Source organism: Anas acuta, chromosome 1 (genome assembly GCF_963932015.1).
Source record: "Anas acuta chromosome 1, bAnaAcu1.1, whole genome shotgun sequence".
Classification (NCBI taxonomy): Eukaryota; Metazoa; Chordata; class Aves; order Anseriformes; family Anatidae; genus Anas; species Anas acuta.
The window spans coordinates 118,376,341-118,395,925 of NC_088979.1; the positions used below are offsets into that span (position 1 = coordinate 118,376,341).

The following is a 19,585-nucleotide window of genomic DNA, read 5'->3' on the forward strand; positions in this document are numbered from 1 at the left end:
AGCGTATCTCCGCTACGGATGTCTACATCCACACAGATAAATTGAATATCTGCTCGATACGTACAGAGATGCTGCGAGAAGGCAGTGCCAGGTAGTGGAATAGATGAGTCCCAGGCACCGGGAACGGAAAAAAAAGTTATACCTAAAAATAGGTGGCAAAGCAATCTATTCGATCTAGCCCGGGTTGCAATCTGAAGTGCAGCTCGAATGGATTAATCCTGGCGATAAACAGCGCGGTGGCAGCGCTGCGTGGCAGGCAGGGGAGGTATTTATGACACTTCTGCAAAGTCCTCTTCGGAAAGGTGCGGACAGGCGCCCGCTCCCCCGCAGAAGCCAGGCGGCAGGTAACGCAGCTGCTGGCACCCTACCCTGCCAAAACCATCCCTTGTCAGAGGCTGGGGACTTTCTCTGTGTTTCATGGCACGCACACACACCGTTGCCCCCCTCCCCTAGCTTGTGGCAGCAAGGCTGGGGGTGAATTGACTGTGCGAGGCAGGTAATCTTCCCCGTGTTTCACATACATCCTCTGTATTGCAAATAGGGTTACAGCCACAGCAGCGAACCCATAAATTCCCCATCAGGGCTATGAGCATCTCCTGTACACAAACTTTTAGACGGGCACGGCTAACCTGCAGGCGCTGCTCTCAATACGAAGAGAAAGCAGAGAAGGAGTTTAAAACGCGGCTGGCTGCTGGTCTTCAAGAGGGAGCTCTGGGATTCCCTCTCACTTTGCATTTTGGGTACGGATGCTTAAAAAAAGATACCCAAAAAAAAAAAAAAAAAAAAGCAGGCAGAAGCCTTAGCAACTTCTCTACGTTAATTTCATCATCTTTTCTACGCACATCTCCAGGCAAAATTAACATCGTTTTTTATGGGTTTCGCTGTTAATGGAGAACTGCCAGGTGGTGACAAAATTATTAATTCCCTCTATCAGCCTCTGCTATGGGAAAAGGTGGGTTCCTGCCATTTTCCACCCCTTAAAACGCAATGTTCTGGGCGGCCCTATCCCATCTGCCTACCGGGCAGTTGGTGCCTGTTTACCCAGCAGAGAACTGGCCAGGTTCAGCAGGAGAGAGGTGCATTGCAGATGCAAATGGGGCACTGGACTTAATGAGGTCTGTTAAATGCTATTTGTGAGTTTGTCCCCCCAGCCTCCCTGAAATATGAATTGCTCCCGTTTGAAATACATGCAGTCCTCTAGCAGGATTGTGGGAGGTAAGGCACTACCAAAGAACGATAAAGGAGATTTCAGAGGAACACTGTGCCATCAAAGGCCTCAACTGCTTTCCAGACGAGATTTTGTAGAGCACTGTGACACAGACAAGCAGTTTTCTCTTCTCTGGGTCAGTACCAAACTAATAATCCAGCAGGGTGCAAAACAGCCCTGGGCTGTGTTTCTAATGAAATATGCAGAGGCTCTGACCACTTGATGCAGGAGTTCAGTGGAAGAAGCAGTGTGCAGTCATGTAATTACGGGCTACAGCAATGGTACAAGGGGCCCTCAGTAAGGTTGCACGGGCAACATTAACTGTGGCATTTCCGAACTTTTAAGTGCTTGACTTAGTAACATTAACGTTACCGTAATGCACTTTCAATATAATTTCTCAGGGTGTTCTTTTAAAGCGAGCTCAAAAACCAAATGCCATTCCCGCCGAGCCGCCGATGCTGAGGCACCTGCGGAGCTGTAATACAGAACTTCACCACCGCAGCCGGCAGCGTCCTCGGCAGCACGAGTCGAACCTGCTTACGACGTGATCAGCCACTGGAAGCGTGATGCTTTCTCCATGGCTCTGGTGGTATTTGCCTGACCGTGGAAACACTGAGACACAGGAGCCCTAGGCTGAGCGCCGAGGAGCAGAGAAAAGCGCACGGCTGTGGGGAGAGACCCTTCAGTCTCTGGACTCAGTAATTTGTACCTCTTCTGTTGCTGTCACTTTTGCTTCCAGCCCCTCCATCCAGTTGACTCCATGGATTCCTGTTCCTCCTGCTTTCTAGCTTGCCTTCTCTCATGCTGTTTCTTCTTCCCTACACCACTCCTTGTCAGTCTGTTCCTCGTCCCATGAAACTAAAATGAGCTCCCCCCCAGATACCTCTCCTCCACCCCAGGCATGGATGGGCACTGAGAGCACAGGAAAGCGAGCTGCTCAGCACGGTAAATGAGGCTCCGTGGCGTTCCGGGCTGCCTTAACTAGACCACTTCTTGCAAGACTGTTTAAAAGTAATTCGGGTATCATAATTTGCAATCCACAGTGTAGACATATCAAAATGTCCTTGTTCTCATTTCCAGTGCTTGCTGCCATAGCAACCCTTGGTCAAAAGGAAATTTCCATTGATATCAGAAGGAGCAGCATTTCACCCAGGTGAGTTTTTACTATGTGGCACATATTTTATTAGCATGTCTTCCTCATGTGGTGATCCCCAAATCTCCTATAGTGCTTCATGTAGAAAGTGCTACTGTCAAGTCCTGCTCTCAGAAGGTCCCCTTCTACTAGAAGCTACGCAAGTCTACGACCTCCTGATTTCTAGGAGAATTACAACCAAGAGCAGACCCAGTCCAAATGCAAAAAAAAAAACATAAACAAACAAAAACAGCTCCAGAAATGTGCAGCATCTTCCCCTCCTGAGATTTTACCACAGCTTTTAATTTAGATACATGATGATGATCTCTTTCTTTGCATTGCTCTCTCTTGCTTGCTCTTCCTTCGTATAAATCACTGCATGCATCAGGGAGGTTTAGCCCAAGAAGCGAGATCTGAAAGCTCAATCTGAGCCGCTGAATAAAGTTTGCTGTTTCCCGTGGAAAAGGCAATCAGTGCTGCAGAAAGCTTTCAAGCTCTCCTGCATGATACCCACTCTGTAGGAAGACAATGTGGCAACAGAATTGGAATAGATGTTTAAATATGAGAACTGTAAATGGATTTGCCAGTGGCAAATGGCAGGATTTATGAAGGGAAAAGCCACCAGAACAGCTCCTTGCTTTCTGACTTCTACTTGTATTACACAGTGGCAGCCAAAAGGAGGACACGAAGCAGCAGCAGACTGGGAAGGACCTGGAAATGACACAGCGCTCGTTCCTTTAATGTATATGAAGTGTTCTGCAGCGCAACTCGTAACACTCAGCACGGCTGACACGAGCTGACGTTAATGGGAAATCAAGAGATCTGGGTGGCATGGAGAAGAATCTGGTTCTACAGAGAATGAAGTACTCTGCAATGAAGGACAGTTAAGAGCTCCGTCTACCTGAAAAGGGGGTGTAACTATGTAATCTCAGGATAAATTGTTTAAGTGTATTCCTTTAGATTTATGGGCTTGTACTCATAAGCAACAGAGTTGCTGCTTTTTCTTCAGAGATGTAAACCAGCACAGCATGTTGCAGAGGGTGAATATATGGTTAGCGTCCCGTTCAAAACAAATCAGAAAAAAAGACTGGAAACTCCACCCCTTACAGAAGTCTACTCCTTGCTCACGAGAAGATCTTTTCAGCATGCAATCATTCCTAACTTGCACTACTATGCTTGGTAGATAGCTTTGTATGCTAAGGTGAGAAAGCTACCCTGCTTTGCACCTAACCCAGTTCACTTCTGTCTTGTATGCAATTTGATTTTCTGAGGCAAACCAAACAAGACTGTTCCCTGTTGCTTGGATGACCAGAGCTGGCTCTGCCTTGTGTATTAAACCTCTATCAAGTATCCAGGACTGGTTCCTAAAGAACCTAGTACTGACACTGGGCAGTTCCCACGACAATTTGTTTCTGAGATTTACTGACAGCAATGAAGTATTAAGGGGAGCATCAGAGAGACTCCATATTTTTTTTCTGTCACTTAAACAATACAAATATAACATCCTATGGTGTGGAATGAAAAACGAAAATATTGCAAATTGGGCCGAGAGATATATTTTTGTTCTTTTTTTTGCAGGTTACCACCAGCAATAAGATGCTGAAAAGTGAGCCATGCTCTCACAGGCACCAGCGTTATCCCCCTTCCTTCACTGGACAAGCAACAGCGCAACCTATGGGAGCTCTAAGAAACATCTGATTGAGAAGATAGGAGAAGAGCAAGGCTGCTGCCTTTCTTCCTCTTCAGCGTGCGTTTTCTTAATGAATTAAGGAACTCTGATCACTAATTAAAAAGCAGATGAATAAAAAGGTGGCTTTTGCAGGCAACATATGTTTTCTATACGATTCTGTGGGTGCTTATCATGAAGGCCTCAGGAGACTTCTAAACAACAAAAACATTAACTCTCAACTTTGGTCTACCCTCCATTGCTATCCATACTGTTGTTACCAGATTGTAGTATGTCTGCTCCAAAATTAAAATGACTTAAGCAGAACTGTGTGTTATGTTCAGTCTACTCTATGCTGGTCTGTTCGGTTGCAATCTATTCTGTGATTTCTGAAAGAAGTATCTTGGGGTGTCAGGAGCCTCAATTTTCTCTCATTTAATTTTATTATTTAAATTATTATTATTTAAATTATTTTATTATTTTTTTTCTCTCATCTTAATTTTCTCTCATACTTGCATGGAAAGACAATTATAATTTTGATGTGAAGAACTTTAAAGCAGATGTCTGCCCCACTTCTGTGATGCTGATGTGAGACCTGCCATATAATCCTCTTGCAAACCTTGGTCCTGTTGCACATTCTCAAATCTCATTTCCAGCACTTCCATGTGACATATACTGTGCCTCTGCACCCACTGTCTTCCCTACCTAAAGACGTCTCGTTTCTGTAAGCTTTTCCATAGGCTCAACGCTAAGTAAAAATCTTAATTATTCCTCATTCTTCATTCAAGACAAAACCTTTGTAGGAACAGTATTACAGTATTAGCAGTTTTAGGAGTTGCACAGCCTCAGCGTGCCAAAACCACGAGACTCCCACCAAAATCATGAGACTGTTTTCTGAAACTATGTTGGTCCATCTTACTTCTTAACTTTTCTTGCTCTCCCCTGGATGACAGTGTGAAATCAGTGTTGCCAATACCACAGGGGAATACTGATCCCACTGAGGGGCTCTGGCTTCTCTGCCCAACAACAAGTTTTGTCTAAAACTACCCAGCACCTCCTCTCTATCAGTTCTGCCGAGCTCTGTGACACATACCGAGTCTGTCTTGGCATGAATTTCTCCATGCTCTATCTCCAAGCTTTCCTTTGCTCCTCTGCAGTTTCCCAAGCCTATTCTCTGCTGCAAGGGTCCCTATTCTGCGTATACGACTTTCTTTCTTAGGCTTGGATATGAGTGGAGCATGTAGCCAAAGAATCAGATGAGAGTGTAGAGTTCTGTCTCTTTTCTGTAGCAGATACGATTGTCCATCATATCCTTGGGCTGGATGAAGCCATGAAGAAGGAGGACACAGGTAGGTTGACTGCCACCTCTGCTCTCTCCACAGACACAACTACTACCAGCAAGGTGAACGGAACAAGACAAGCTCAGGAAGAAATCAAGAGTAGTTCATCACTCATTTTTCCTGTTTGTTTGTTCCTAATCATTTTGTAATACATTTCACTGTTAGCTTTATAATACAGAAAGACAGATCCTTCTGGTTTAAGCACATGATGGCTACTTTTAAAATGGCTTGCTATATTCATTCTGGGGCAAGTCTCAATCTCTTCCTCCCTCCCTCCAGCTCATTGCTTCTCTTCTGGTTTTACTGGTGTATGTCAATTCTCCATTAAATGTACTCTGACAAAAAGAAAAGAAGGGACAACAGAGGCAGCTTTTGCTTTCTTTTGACGAGATTGGGGGCACACTGAAGGAAATGCCAAAAAAAAAAAAAAATCAGTAATTTCTTTTTGGCCAATACAACACCTCTTGCAAGCTTGAGCTATGCAAACTCCTGTGTAGCCCCTAGCACAAATCAACATAGCCTCTTTTATGTTCTTCTTCCGATATTTCTCTCTGACCGTAGAGAAACAGAATATTGCTGTAGGGCAATGAACTCTCATATTGCCCTTGACATTTCTGCAATCCATCTCCCTGAGTTGGGAGACCCTTTCACAGATCTGGAACCTCACCAGCATAAGGAAGAATTAGTATAATTAAGAATTAGACACAGGGTCTCTAAAATGGGAATCATAACAATGACTAACGTCACAAGAGTGTTTTCAGAATTAATTCGTGTAAGTAAAGCACTTAACAGATAAAAATGAAGGAGCTGCCACATCAGATTAGACCACTGCTCCATCTAGTCAAACGCCCTGTGTACAGCAGAGAGCAGTGGTACACACAGGGCAGCAGAATTAGGGTCCCTACCCTGTGTAGGAACAGGGTTTGGTCTAAGCCAAAGGGGGAGGGATTCGTGGTCAGGGAGTGTAGCAATAGGACAAGGGGGAATGGCTTTAAATGAAAAGAGGGGAGATTTAGATTACACATTAGGAAGAAATTCTTTCCTGTGAGGGTGGTGAGGCACTGTGCATGCTAGCACAGGCTGCCCAGAGAAGCTGTGGCCGCCCCATCCCTGGAGGTGCTCAAGACCAGGCTGGATGGGGCTTTGGGCAACCTGGTCTGGTGGGAGGTGTCCCTGCCCATGGCAGGGGGGTGGAACTGGATGGTCTTTAATGTCCCTTCCAACCCAAACCAGTCTGAAATAATGTGGCTCTATGACAACCCTCCTGTGAAATATCACTACTTCAGATGATTTGATACTTCCTTTTAGTTCTTATATTTTTTTTCAACTTTATGAAACATCCTAGTCTACAAATAAATTGTATGGGTTTGGATGGGTTTGCCTTCATGTAAGGGTGGGGTTTTAAAAATGATTTTTACTTTTTTATTAAATGTGCAATGTTTAATAGAAACAACACAGGGAAGCCCTGTTAAAAGATAGAGCTACAAGGTATTTTAGTCTATGATTCTACTCTATTCTGTATTCTACCTCAGGACAGAGTAAGGAAAAAAATAATTAAAAGATAATCTGTGAAAAAAAGAATTCCCTCATAACTGACCAACCTAGAAATGAGTCTTACATTACTGGGACTGGATAAAGTATCACCAGTGCCGGATTATTACATAAGAATATGTTAGTAATGTAGCAGGAGTCTAGTCTTTTAAGATGTGAAAGAGCGTTATCTAACCTCTCCGCAAAGTTCAGGAAGAAGAGCCATATGTCCAAATAATCATTTTCTTGGTGGTGTTTAACATGTCAGTTTTTTTTAAGGGGCCTATTTCAAGTCAAAAAAAAAAAAAAAAGTGTGAAATGCATTTCGATTTTTTTTTTGGCAAAAGCAGCTCATTTTCAAGCTTGCAAGGAAACAAGAAAAACAAAATCAAATGTCAAGTAGATTTGCTCTTTGTTGTAATTAATACGCAAGCATTTGCTCGTAGATGGTCCTGAGCCTGCAAACAAGTAGCGCCAGTCGTGGTGCTATTAAAAATGAGTAGTTCTCTAAGAATCAAAGGGCCAAGTGTTCAGCCAGTGAAAATATTCAAATCAATGGCCCTAGGCCAGTTTACATCAGCTAGGGATCTGACCACAAAGGAAGGATGGCAGGAAGCAGGATGACCGAGGACGTGCCACGTGTTTGCAGGCTTGGGCTCTGCGTGCTAAAAGCAATGCAATAGCAAAGAAAGGTAGGACGGACTTTTTTCAGAGAGGGAGGTGGGAAACGATTAACTGAAAATAAGGAAATTGCAAAGCTCTACGTGCTCGCACAAATTCTGGTCAAGGAGGTTAGATGAGATTTCTCTTTGAGTCAGAGCAATGTAGTGGATAAAAAGGCCCTGTCTAGCCAGGGGGATTTCCTGAGGCCATCGCAGACCAGCTCAACACGCTGTTAAGAGGCTCGTTTTCATGAGAGGTTTTGTTGCATTTGTAACGCTTGCTCCAGGTCCCCCAGAGCTTTAAGTGCCACATCACAGTGCTACAAGCACAGTGCTGAATGCTTGGCACAGGACCAGGCATCTTCCCTTTCTTCTCCTGATTTCCTCAAGTCGGCAGGTGGGGCTCCATGGCTCCATCTTGTTTTGATTTGGGGGGGACGTTTTTCTCCAAGAAGGCTGAAGAAAAAATTCCTGTTGAATATTTGCTCTTCCCCTCCTTTCCCCCACGTTGTTCTGTGGAGGCATTCAGAAAGAGAGAGAGAAAAGTTTTTTTTTTTTTTTTAATTTTTCTTCAAAGGGGCTCACTATTTTTCCTGAAATGGGATGCTGGAAACAGCTCATCACCGAGGTCTGCTGGCCTGAGACGTGCTCGTATTTACATCAGGGTGATCCAGTAGCAATTCCACTGAGGTCACTGGAAGTGCTCTGGCATCCAGCGCCCCTCACTGAACGCAGGATCAGGCCAATTGCGCCAAACTGCTCAGTGAGAACAGCAATGGTTCAAGCTCTGGTCCAGGTCATGGACAGGTGTAAATGGATGCAGGGCAGAGAAAATGTAAACCTGTACCAACTCTCCTGGTGAGATGTTCATTAAACCACCAGAACTTGAATGTTGGACAGAAGAAGCAGGGGGCAAAGCCAGCACATCAGAAAGTGCTACCAATGTTACTGCGTGATAGCAGCTGGGAAAAGAGAGAGTCAAGGCAACGTATATTATGTTGTCACTTGTTTTCACACAAACTTGTGTTTGCACACAAGTGTAATTCTCTTCTATCATTCAGGTCACTGCTGAATTTAGCCCTATAGGTTTGAACAATCAATTATTTTCCACAGTATAACTACTTCATTTCATGACTGGTTTGAATGGCAGATTAGGTCTAGATTAAATAATGTAACTATAGACCAGTAGTAGGTTATTGCTCTATATAAAGTTGGCATGTCACTGAGCAGGTATTACTTTGTAATGTTTCAATGTACTCAATAACTAATAACATTACATTGTAAACTGGCAGATTAACCATCACCTTAGCATGCTACAGCCAACACCTCCAAATCTCTTCTCCAAAGAGTCTTGTTCAGCCTTTTAAATGCTCAACTCTTTGGAAAAGGTGAGGAACGGAACCACAAAAGACTATGCAAAGAAAGCTGTTTAACTCTGAGCAGCAGCACTCAGGTTGTATAACTGTAGGTAAATGCTATGCCTCGGTTTCCCCATCTCTACATAACACTGTTATCTAATTAATCAATTGCTATAAAGAGTATAAAGTTCTTTCTAAGACGCATTTCAGCAGACTACTTGAGGTAGATATTTAAAAGGATTTTGCAAGAAATCTCTTAAAAATGACCTTTATATTAAAATAAATATGTGCTTATGTGTTCTGTCAAATCAAGAACTGCTCCTCAGTTTCCTCTGTAAATAAATGGTGAAATGTTGAAAATATGACTTCTCTGCTCAGGGAAATCCAAGGAAAGTTAATTCATTAGCAATTACCCACAGAAAACTCTCAGGCAGAAAGTCTTGGTGGAGTCACGTTAGATATTACTGATAACTGAGGCAGAAGAGGGCCAGAGCTCACCTTGCAAAGAGTCTGGAGGTTCCTTGTAACAAAACCTAGAAGATCTAAACCACTGTTTGGGCAGAGCAGCAGGGCCTGGGAGTGCTGAGGATGTGCTCTGCTCTGCTACCGTAGGAGAAAGGAGGGCTTCAAAACCTGTTTCAGTAATGCCATGTCTTATTACCAGTGAGAACCACAGACTGATTCTACTCTGTAGAAAGATGTCTCATTTCTACCACACAGATGTCTCCTTTCTACAGAGGAAAAGTAAGAGTGAGAAAAAGAGGTAGAAGTGATGAAGGAAGGGCACATTTTCAGAGGAGGGAAAACCGCAAAACATTCAGAAGTGGCAAAAGGCCTTTACATGAAATAAGAATACTGGAGATACGTAAACTAAGTGGGCTGCTCAAATGTCATATTTAAGTTCAGCTGGTCATATGAAGGATCGGGAATGATCAGTCTGGGTTGAAAGGTACAGACCAAAATCAAGGAACAGGTGGTCTCTTCTGATATACAGCAGAAAATCTTGTCCTCCCATGTATGATTATTATGAGGTCTGAAACAATGCAGACAGAGAAGACAGGCGATGTACATTATTGAAATAAACTGGAAGCATAGTTAAAGGTTACTACGACTTTTTCCCTCCAGCTGCCATTGATACGAAAGAATAGATGAGTTAATGTCACTTTTTGTTCCCTAAATTCTAAGATCTGATGACTACCAGGCTACAACATTTCACTAAAAAAAAGGACTGTTTTTTACTTAAAAGCACAAAAAGTATACAGAGAGAGTCATTTTCAAGGTCAGAGGGTTGTTTTGACATTTAAGAAATACTAAAACAGATTTTGGCTTTTAAATTTGTAAACCAGAATTACTTCCTCATCTGAGAGACAATCTGCCAAATTTCTAGCTGGCCACAGACTTCTCAGGGTAAGCTAGAATTATCAGATATATGATGTTGTCTAGGTGCATGCCTCTGTGATTTTAAAATGAAAAGTTGATCAGCCTTAGAAAAACACAGTTTCTGAGACCCTTTGTACAAATAACATGCTTCCCTGCTTACAGCAACTAAAGAGACAATCCCCTCTAATAACCATTTTGGTACAATATTTTGCTAACTGCTGGAGAACTCAATACCTTGAGACAAATATACTAATGAAAAAAATAGAGGGAAATAGAGAAATTTCATACACAGAAGCCAAGTAGCTCCTTTTATTTTATACCAAGGCTTTGATCCTCCCACCAGCCTTGTTGCAATACAAACCAATTTCATTTAATACTGTATCTGACAAGCCAGAATTCTCCGAGATTGCAAAACTCTGCTAAATCCCAGTGCAAACTGCAAACGGGATGACAAAATGTTTCACAAAGAGCACACATGCAGGTGGGCTATACATGCATTGGTAGCACAACCTTGTCATGCAAGCTCAACAAAACTTTGGGTTCATATAGTATGAAAGAGTCAATATTGTTATTAAAGACATGCAATGGAAAGCATTCCTGCACATTGTCACCTGTTGCTCTTACTTCTCCTGCCTGTGCCTATGACCCTGTTCAAAATGGGTTGCAAAACCCATTATGTTATGTTTTGCATATGGAGAGGTACCTGCCTCTCACTCCAAAATGGCAACATTGATTTTTCTGTTTCAAGTAGGCAAGAAAAACAAAATTTTCATTGTTCTCTCTCCATGCTTTTTTCAACCACTCCTGATAAAGCTTGAAAAAAATTCAGTCAAAAAAGGTGACCACTCAAGATGCTGTCCAGCACAGGCAGACGTGCTAAACCATAAATCCCTGCTGGAGTGGAAGGGCCATAAAGAGGATGCTCCAAAGTTTCTGTTGCTTCTAACATACCTCCCATGTGCACCTGTGCTATTTAAATGATGTCAACTCGTGTATACAGCATACTGTTACGGAAAATATTTTTTTTTCTAAGACTCTGCTTACTGGGCTTTAGTTTGTTTCTCCTATTTCCGCCAAAGTTTAAATGCAATTGTATTTAAAGATCTGTTGTTTCCCTTCTTTTTTTTTCTTTTTCTTTTTTTTTTTTTAAGTGCTGTTCATACCAGTTAGCAAGAAAGCAGAGAATTTGCCAGCCTGCAACTCCATTGTACTGTAACTGCTCTGGGCTTTACAGGATGCAACTCCTTCTCCAGGGAAGGATTTATCTCCAACAGATTAGCAAACTCACTGACTTCTGCCTTTTACTAATCCTTCTCCTCTTTCCTGTATCCAGTCATCTCAACACATCATCCTCTGGTCAACAGATACTTAAAAAAAAAAACATACAATCTAAAAAATGACTCAGGAAAGCAAGAACGAATGAGTTCTGATAAAAATATCCATGAACCTGAAACTTCCTGCTGCACAGGGTATGTACACACAAGAAAGAGAGAGACGTGTAACAGTACTGCCCAGCATTTGAATCGTTTTAGCATGAGAATCACAAAATGCAACAGTGGAGAAATTTTGGACCAGAAAATTATTTGTAAAGCAGATGAAGCAATGCTGCTAGTGAAACGTGAAGAGCCTCATTTCCTTCTAATGCCCGGTTAAAGGCTGGCTTAAGCTGTAGCTTTGTTGACACTAGGAGAACAAGGACACCTTGTTGTGAGAACCACTGGCGACACCAGTCATCTCAAAGGGGCAAAAGATGAGGTGGAAACAAAACTGAGGTCCTTCATGAGCAAAGATGGTCAACACGTAGGGCACGCAGACAAAGCTTTCGAACAGCTTAGAAAAGATTGATGGTGGCCTGCTATGCTGAGGGGATTTGTGGAGTTAAGTGCCCCTAGCTGGCTAGATACATCTTTTTTTCTTCATGTGAATCCATAGTTTGGGTGAGCAGATTAAATCTAATGAAATCTGGGGCTGCCGCAAATATGCCTGGAAAAACGGCAAGCTGAAGTCTGCCTCACGATTACCATTTCTCAAGGACCTCAGATCAGCTGTGCTTAGAAAATGAAATGATATTTATGTCCCGCTGAAATATCAGCACTGAATCCTTAACCTGGGCTTGCTGCTGAAAATCTTCTGCATAATGCACGAGGCAGCCTGGCTCTCCCTTCCAGCATCGGGCGTTGCACAGAGCTAAAAGGAGCGAGCACCAAAAAGCCTGCTTGATCTGGAAAGCCAGACATTGGCACTCTGCACTCTGACAAGGAGTGGGCTTGTTAGGTGTGAGCAGCATGCCTACAAAGCCACAGATAATAGCTGAACTTCGAGATGAACGGCATTCTGGAGAGCCGGGTCATGATCACCACTAATATACGGAGGGAGAAAGCGAGGTGCAATGACCGGAGATTTCCTCAGCATCGGAGGGAGCTTTTCTGCTAGGGTTAAAGTGAAAATTCATGTCTCAGTCCCAAGAGCAAACCACAAGCTCATATTGCTTTTACTACAAACAGATTTCCCTTCACCATACTGTACTTCTTGCTGACTATTCAGTATGGTCATCCAAAAATACTCCTATTTGTGTTATTTTTCACACACACCGCCCTGAAACAAAATTCAGTATGAAAGAAGAGCAGTTTCCTCCAATACAGCTCCACATCCAAACTAAGCAGCAGTAAAATGGTATTTATTCACCGACTGAGGTTTCAAACAGTAAAATGATTGTTACTGAGTTACGGACTGGACCATGCCCTGAACAAGACCCCAGAATACGTCTCCGGTGGCAGCTCTGTCACCTCGACAGCCCTCCAGTGGCTTAGGCCCAGGGGCAATGCTTGAATTCAGCCAAGTGTCACGGTTGCAGGGGGCAGAATTTGGCTTTGGTATTAAGGTGGGAGACAGAAAGAGGTGGGCTGGGTACCTGTGCCCAGAGCCTGTGGATGAATGAGGCTCTTTCTTCACCTGCCACGGGAATCTGGGAGAGCCTAGCCCAGGGATCCGCAGTGCCAAGTGTGCCTCAGAGTGCAGCTGCACTTCAAAAGCCAGGCAATCTGAAGGCGTGGGGGTGTTCATGGCCTTGGTTTTGTTTTAATTTCTCTTTTGCCCCTCTGTGACTGGTGTCATGAGCAAGATGGCCAATATGCAGGGCACACAGTCAAAGGGCCACAGGTCAGCAGGAGAGCACCTGAAGAGCAGCACAAGGGAATTGCAGCCACTCCAGGCAATAAGGCACCTTCATCAGGGGCCCAGCCTAAAGGTCTCTGTGCTATCAAGAGGGCCACGAGATGATCAGAGGGCTGATCATGACCAGAGGAGCACCTTTCCTGTAAAGACAGGCTGAGGGAGTTGGGGATGTTCAGCCCAGAAAAGGGGCTTGGCAGAGACAGCGGCCTTCCTGTACCTAAAGGAGGCCTACAGGAAAGCTGGGGAGGGACTCTTGGTCAGGGAGTGTAGGGATAGGACAAGGGGAAATGGCTTTAAACTAAAAGAGGGGAGATTTAGGTTAGACATTAGGAAGAAATTCTTTTCTATGTGAGGGTGGTGAGGCACTGGCACAGGCTGCCCAGAGAAGCTGTTGAAGGCCAGGGTTGGATGGGGCTTTTGGGCAACCTGGTCTAGTGGGAGGTGTCCCTGCCCTTGGCAAGGGGGTTGGAACTAAATGGTCTTTAAGGCCCCTTCCAACCCAAACCGTTCTGTGATTTCAAACACAGATGTACTCTCTTTCTACTTGAACTTTGGCAAGCCCTGTACCTTTCTCTATGTATTTGTTTTCCTGTTTGAATATGTGATATTCAAATGAAATATAAATATTAATATTTGATTAACTCACAGCTACAAAGCTTAGTTCCTTAAATTCTGGTACAGATCTTTGAAATCTTTGAAAAACTATATAAATATGAATTCTTTTATTTTTCTAGCATTACATTAACGACCGTACAGTGGAAGTTGATGAATTAAATAATCTCTGTCTATATTTGCTTATATCTTTCTGAAACAGTTACCTTTCTCATGCCTTGTCTCAATCCAGAAATGACATTTTTGGTAAAGCTTTGCAAAAACTCATTCAGCTGTTTTTGAGTCATCCAAGTATGTAAAAAACAGTTTCCAGCTGTTAAGTTTTCCATAAGCTTTTTTTTTTTTTCTTAAACACGCTTGTATAATTATAACACAGCTTTGTTTTAAAACATCAAACTTGACACGTACATAGTCCTGAAAGAGAAGTAGCAGCGCTGCCATGTTTGAAACCACTTGGTTTTGAAATAACAAGGTTATTACCATATTAAAATATCTTTCTTTTCTTAAAGATTCTCCCAGACTCTAAGCTACAGATTTCTAACTTTAGACACCACTGAACCTTCTCAATTGTGTAACTGACCAAAAAAAACCCACCACACAAACAAATGAAGAGAAAGAATCACTATTCCTGCAATCTGAGCAAGATGCAACACAGAAGACCGGTGAACACTGTTTATGATGGGATTAGGCTCAGTCCTGCCTATCGTGCACTTTGTATACGCACACGCACTCTCAAGGAGAACTGCTAAAGCTCTGGCATGGTCTCGCTGGAGAGAATGGCGATGGCTGGAGCTCCGTGCTTGGCAGCCCTGTCTGCTGGCTGGTGCCTCCAGGCTGCTCCTGCTCCCTCTCCTCTCAAGATCATGCTTCAACTAGCAGTACAGACCTAGGGTTATCCTCTCTCCAAAAAAATTTGGAGTTGTCACTTATGGTGGGACACGGACAACTGTATAATTTCCCTTCATCTACAACATGTGGGCTCTCACTGCAGTGGCAATAGCTTTCCATAAATGCTCTGAATTCAATTTACCATTGCATACCTCTGCAGTTTTACTATTGCATCTTTGCATTTGGGTAAAGAATGGCATCAAATCTGACTGGAGAAGATTCTTCGCTTACATTCTGTCCAGATATAAGTGCAATGACTTGATACCAACCAGTCATTTACTTAAACATTTCATTTCACCTGAAGCATTTCAGTTTTTGATGTAAATATTGGTCCAGAGAATATTAATGGTGGCTGAAACAGGAGCTGCAGTTTGATTGATTATTGCATTACATGTGCTTTGCTCTCAAAACTATTTTCTCATTTGATGATGTAAAGGCATATGTAGTTTTTCTGCCTTGCACAAACAAATAACCTCAGCACGAATCCTCCTATTAGTTTGCAATAACTCTTTCTATGCAACATTTATGCAAAAGGAAAGTCACTGCAAGTGCAGGTGTCTGTATGGGGCTAAAGTGATTTGTACAGCCAAGAAGGGGCTCAGTAGCTGTTTCTCAGTCAAAGTAAACAGCAGTAGCTGCACATATTCTCCTACTGTGCAGGTGTGAGTCCAGAGAAACTATCAAAGTCAGTGACACAACAGTGAATCTGAGAAGTCAGTCTGACTCATCTGGAAGTAAAAGATACAACTCTGATGGCTTTCATGGAGATAAATGTGTGCACACATGTGCATGAATACACCCTTCCTCACTTTACACTATCTGTGCTTTTATCAGTATATCTATAACTTGTTCTTATGTCCATTACATCGAGAGGCTTTTTCAATGTATTTCAAACCACAGCAAACATGGACAGTGCTCAACAAACAAAATGTCACTGTAATATAATTTCAGGGAAAAAACTCAGCAGCTCCTACCCATCAAACTGTCTTCTCTATGTACTATATTGCCTTGGTAAACCCGCAGCTAGGGAACATGCAGTGAAAGACCCTATTGTATGGAAGGGGCAGAGGTAAGGTTGCTGTGGGAACCTTAACTCTAAATTTCCTGAATTTATGGAGATTAAAATCTGTCTTCACATCACATTAGCATACTTTTTGTGTATATGGAACATGGCCTAGGCAAGTGCATTGTTTCTAAAGGAAAAGGTATGTTATTGGGTAAATAGATGCCTGCACATTTTGGCAAGTGTAAGCTACATAATTCACTTCTAATCAATGCTACTGGATTCTGAAACCAACTAATAAGATAATGAAGTGGAAAAAGCAATAAAATAAAATAAAAAAAATTAAGCTATGCTGCATGCCCTACTATTCTAAGCTTCGGTATCAAGACAAAATATGGGTAAGAGTTTTCCATTTGCTAGTTGTTAATAATCATCATCAGATCTGCCAGACACTCTTCAAGGGCTCTGTCTGTCTGGACCAGGTAGATGCTGCAATACACAAAGGACATCACATACAGAGAAAGAAAGAGTGTTCGTGGACAATGATGCAGCAGTCTTAATTAAGATTTTCATTACTGATACATACATTAAGGTTTTGCTAATGCAAGTGCCCAAGCACTGTCATGTGTAGGTAGATGTCTCCGATTTTATCTCTAGAAACCCTTTTGCAAATCATGCGAACATTCACCAGCCAAGGCTCAAAATCAGCTCACCTGCCCTTTGCTATAATGACAATGAAAAATAATAAATGATACTTTATTTGTGTGCCAGATGAGAACTTAACACTTTGTAGGTGTCAGAATGAATAGGATTCTGCAAAGCTGTACTACGGTGTATTGAAACTGATTTGCATCTCACTTACACCTGTTTGATGTTGATGTAACATCATGAGCTTCAATAGCATGAGTGTAGCAAATACTCAAGGAAAAAGGAATGAAAGACATGGAGGTAAATGGAAAATGGGATAAAACACAACACGAGCTTCCGAAGATAGACTGTAGTAGACTAACCCAGTAACTTTCTTTGATAAGATAACTGATTATCCAGACAAAGGAAGTGCAGTAAATTTAATCTATCAGTAAAGCATTTGATATAGTATCACAAGGGAAATTATGAATTAAGATGAAGATTAGTAAAAGGATTGTAAAGTGAGCAAATGCTTACCTGAAGGGGAGTTTTGAAAAAAGAATTATTGGGCAAGGTGAAGACTGTATTTCCATAATTTTTAGTTAAACATAATAGTATTTTTTAAATTAATAGGTTTGGGAGGAGTGGGTGATTTTTCTTTATGAAACCCCTTATAAAAGGAGGGGACATCATAAAGTAGGAAAAAGAAAGAGTATGCTTAACAGACATAAAAGGATCAATCAGCTTTAACGACTTGCTCATTAACAATATTTAGGCCTTATTCACCTGGCAGGAGATTAACTTTCTATAATGTTTCCATGTTATTTCTATGGTTCTGTCCTTTGGGAAGTTCAAAGATGCCACAGCTCTCTCAAAAATGCCAGAGCAGTTTACTTGTGCAGTTGAATTAGGCATCCAGTTCATTTTTATGCTTTTAAAATATTGTTACACCCAGAACTGGAAGCACATTCATCTACAAATCTGCTAGCTGAATGCCTCAGATTTCTTGCTTGAATATTGGACCCTGTCTTCCAGCAAAACGCTGCTGGACTAAGATCTGGAGGAGAAATATTGAGTGAACAGAGGGACTTACAAAAAGAAAGCACCACTTCTCCCTGAACACGTCACGTGCTATTCTTTATCTATTCAGGCTATCAAATTTTGTGAATTTCTTCAACAGGACAAACTGGGCAGCCCAACAGCATGGCTATGATACTGCAATGGCACACTCAGTACCAAGATGATATGCAACAAAATATAGCCATGCCAGGAAGTAAGGTGAAGGCAGCGCTACAGAAGTCACAGTAGAAGGTACCAATATGAGGTTAATTTGAGGCTCCGAAAGAAATGATCTGCTAGCATATTTTCAACAAGCTTACAAAAAAAACCAGAATTTTTGACAATCTTCCCTGAGGCATGCCTCAGTCTACAGGTAATTCAATGACTAGAATTGTTACCTTTCCATTAAAGTTCATTGGAAGAAAAGCTGCATTTTTCTTTTAGTCTTCTGTGGCATAATTTTATTCCTTAGTGTCATAACTAGATCATGCTAAGCATGCATGGACATTCACAGCAAGAAACTCACACTGAGAACCAAAACTTGAAGGATTTAAGTGCAAGAATTGAAAAACAGTTTGTCAAGTATATTATTCTTTGAGGTTGGTTATATGCTGATCACACATAGAAGGTATCCTTCACACCCTTCAGTGCTTATTGCAGAGCATTCAGAATGTAACACATTAATTTTTGTCTTTTATCTAAAAGGGAGTTTACTGCAAAAAGTGAAATTCAATTAATCTCTTTTACCAGTATCAAGGATAAGCGAAGACAGATGAATATGAAATTTAAACACATATCCAGGTCCAAATGTTGCAACTGATCCTTACTTTCGTGATTGGTTGAAGCATGAATAGTTTTAAATTGTATGTTATTTGAAGTTGGGATTCCAATTTTGTCTCTGACAATCAAGCTGTTTAGCATATGCTTAAGAAGTTAAAACATTAGAAAACAGTATTCAGAAAACGGATACAGCCATTCTATTAAATTTAAACTCAATCTGATGGAAGAGAAGTCAGCAAGATCTATTCAAATCCAAAAGCATTTTCTTCTGGTTGTGTTCAAAAATCTAATATTTTGGGCATGCAAACACATGAAATGAAAATATTACCTGGGGGGCTCTATTCATGAATTATATTCAGCATGATATTATCCAAAATGATGGAGGGAAGTAGCAGCAAGCATCAAGTTCAGAGGAAGAAAACATTATTTCTTAATACACTATGAATCTTTTATGTCTAAAATTTCCCATTCTCACCAAGAGGTAAGCCAGCCTTCTTGAAGCACATCCTGAGGACTAATCAATGATCACATATGTTTTGTCATGTACATCTGTGTAATGGCACACAGGTAAACTATATAGCAGATGGTTTCCATTTCTTTTTTTAAGTGAGAGAGGTGGAAAGAAAAGGGAAATGGTTGAGATGCTCTTTAAAGCTCATTTTCAATCATGGTGCCCTATATGTAGGACGTTTAGCATAAATGTGGAGACTTAGTCCGGCATTTAGACCTCTGTGAGAACTTGCATTTCAGTGTCAGTCCCACTAGTCAAATTTATGATCTTTTGATCAAGAGGTGGTTTTTGGGAAACCAACAATTTCTGGTTACCTGGCTTTATAATAACCACTCCTCCAGTGCAACTTTCTCTTAGTACTTTTTTTTTTTTTTCACATTAAATCTGGTGTGTACATATTATGGAGACAGGTATGTGCCCATTTTATGTAACATGACATTAAAGCTGAGTGCCTCAGAGATTTTTTAGATAAGGAGAAGGACTGACAGTACATTTCAGAAAAAAAAAGAGAGACATGTGGTGATATAAATGTAGAACAGCAACATGCTTGCCCAAGTTGGAAGATAATTTACCATAACTGCAAAGGGAATATTCTGAAAAGCTCTGCTACATTCTGTAGTCTTGCCATTTTGCACAGTGATTTCAGACCTAACAAA

General features: G+C 41.7%; 1 protein-coding gene across 48 annotated transcripts in view; it reads right to left on the minus strand.

The window, feature by feature from the left end:
• Window positions 1-19,585, minus strand: part of ZBTB20 (zinc finger and BTB domain containing 20) — a 526,186-nt gene that overhangs the window by 117,434 nt on the left and 389,167 nt on the right. The gene's annotated exons all lie outside the window — the stretch shown is intronic.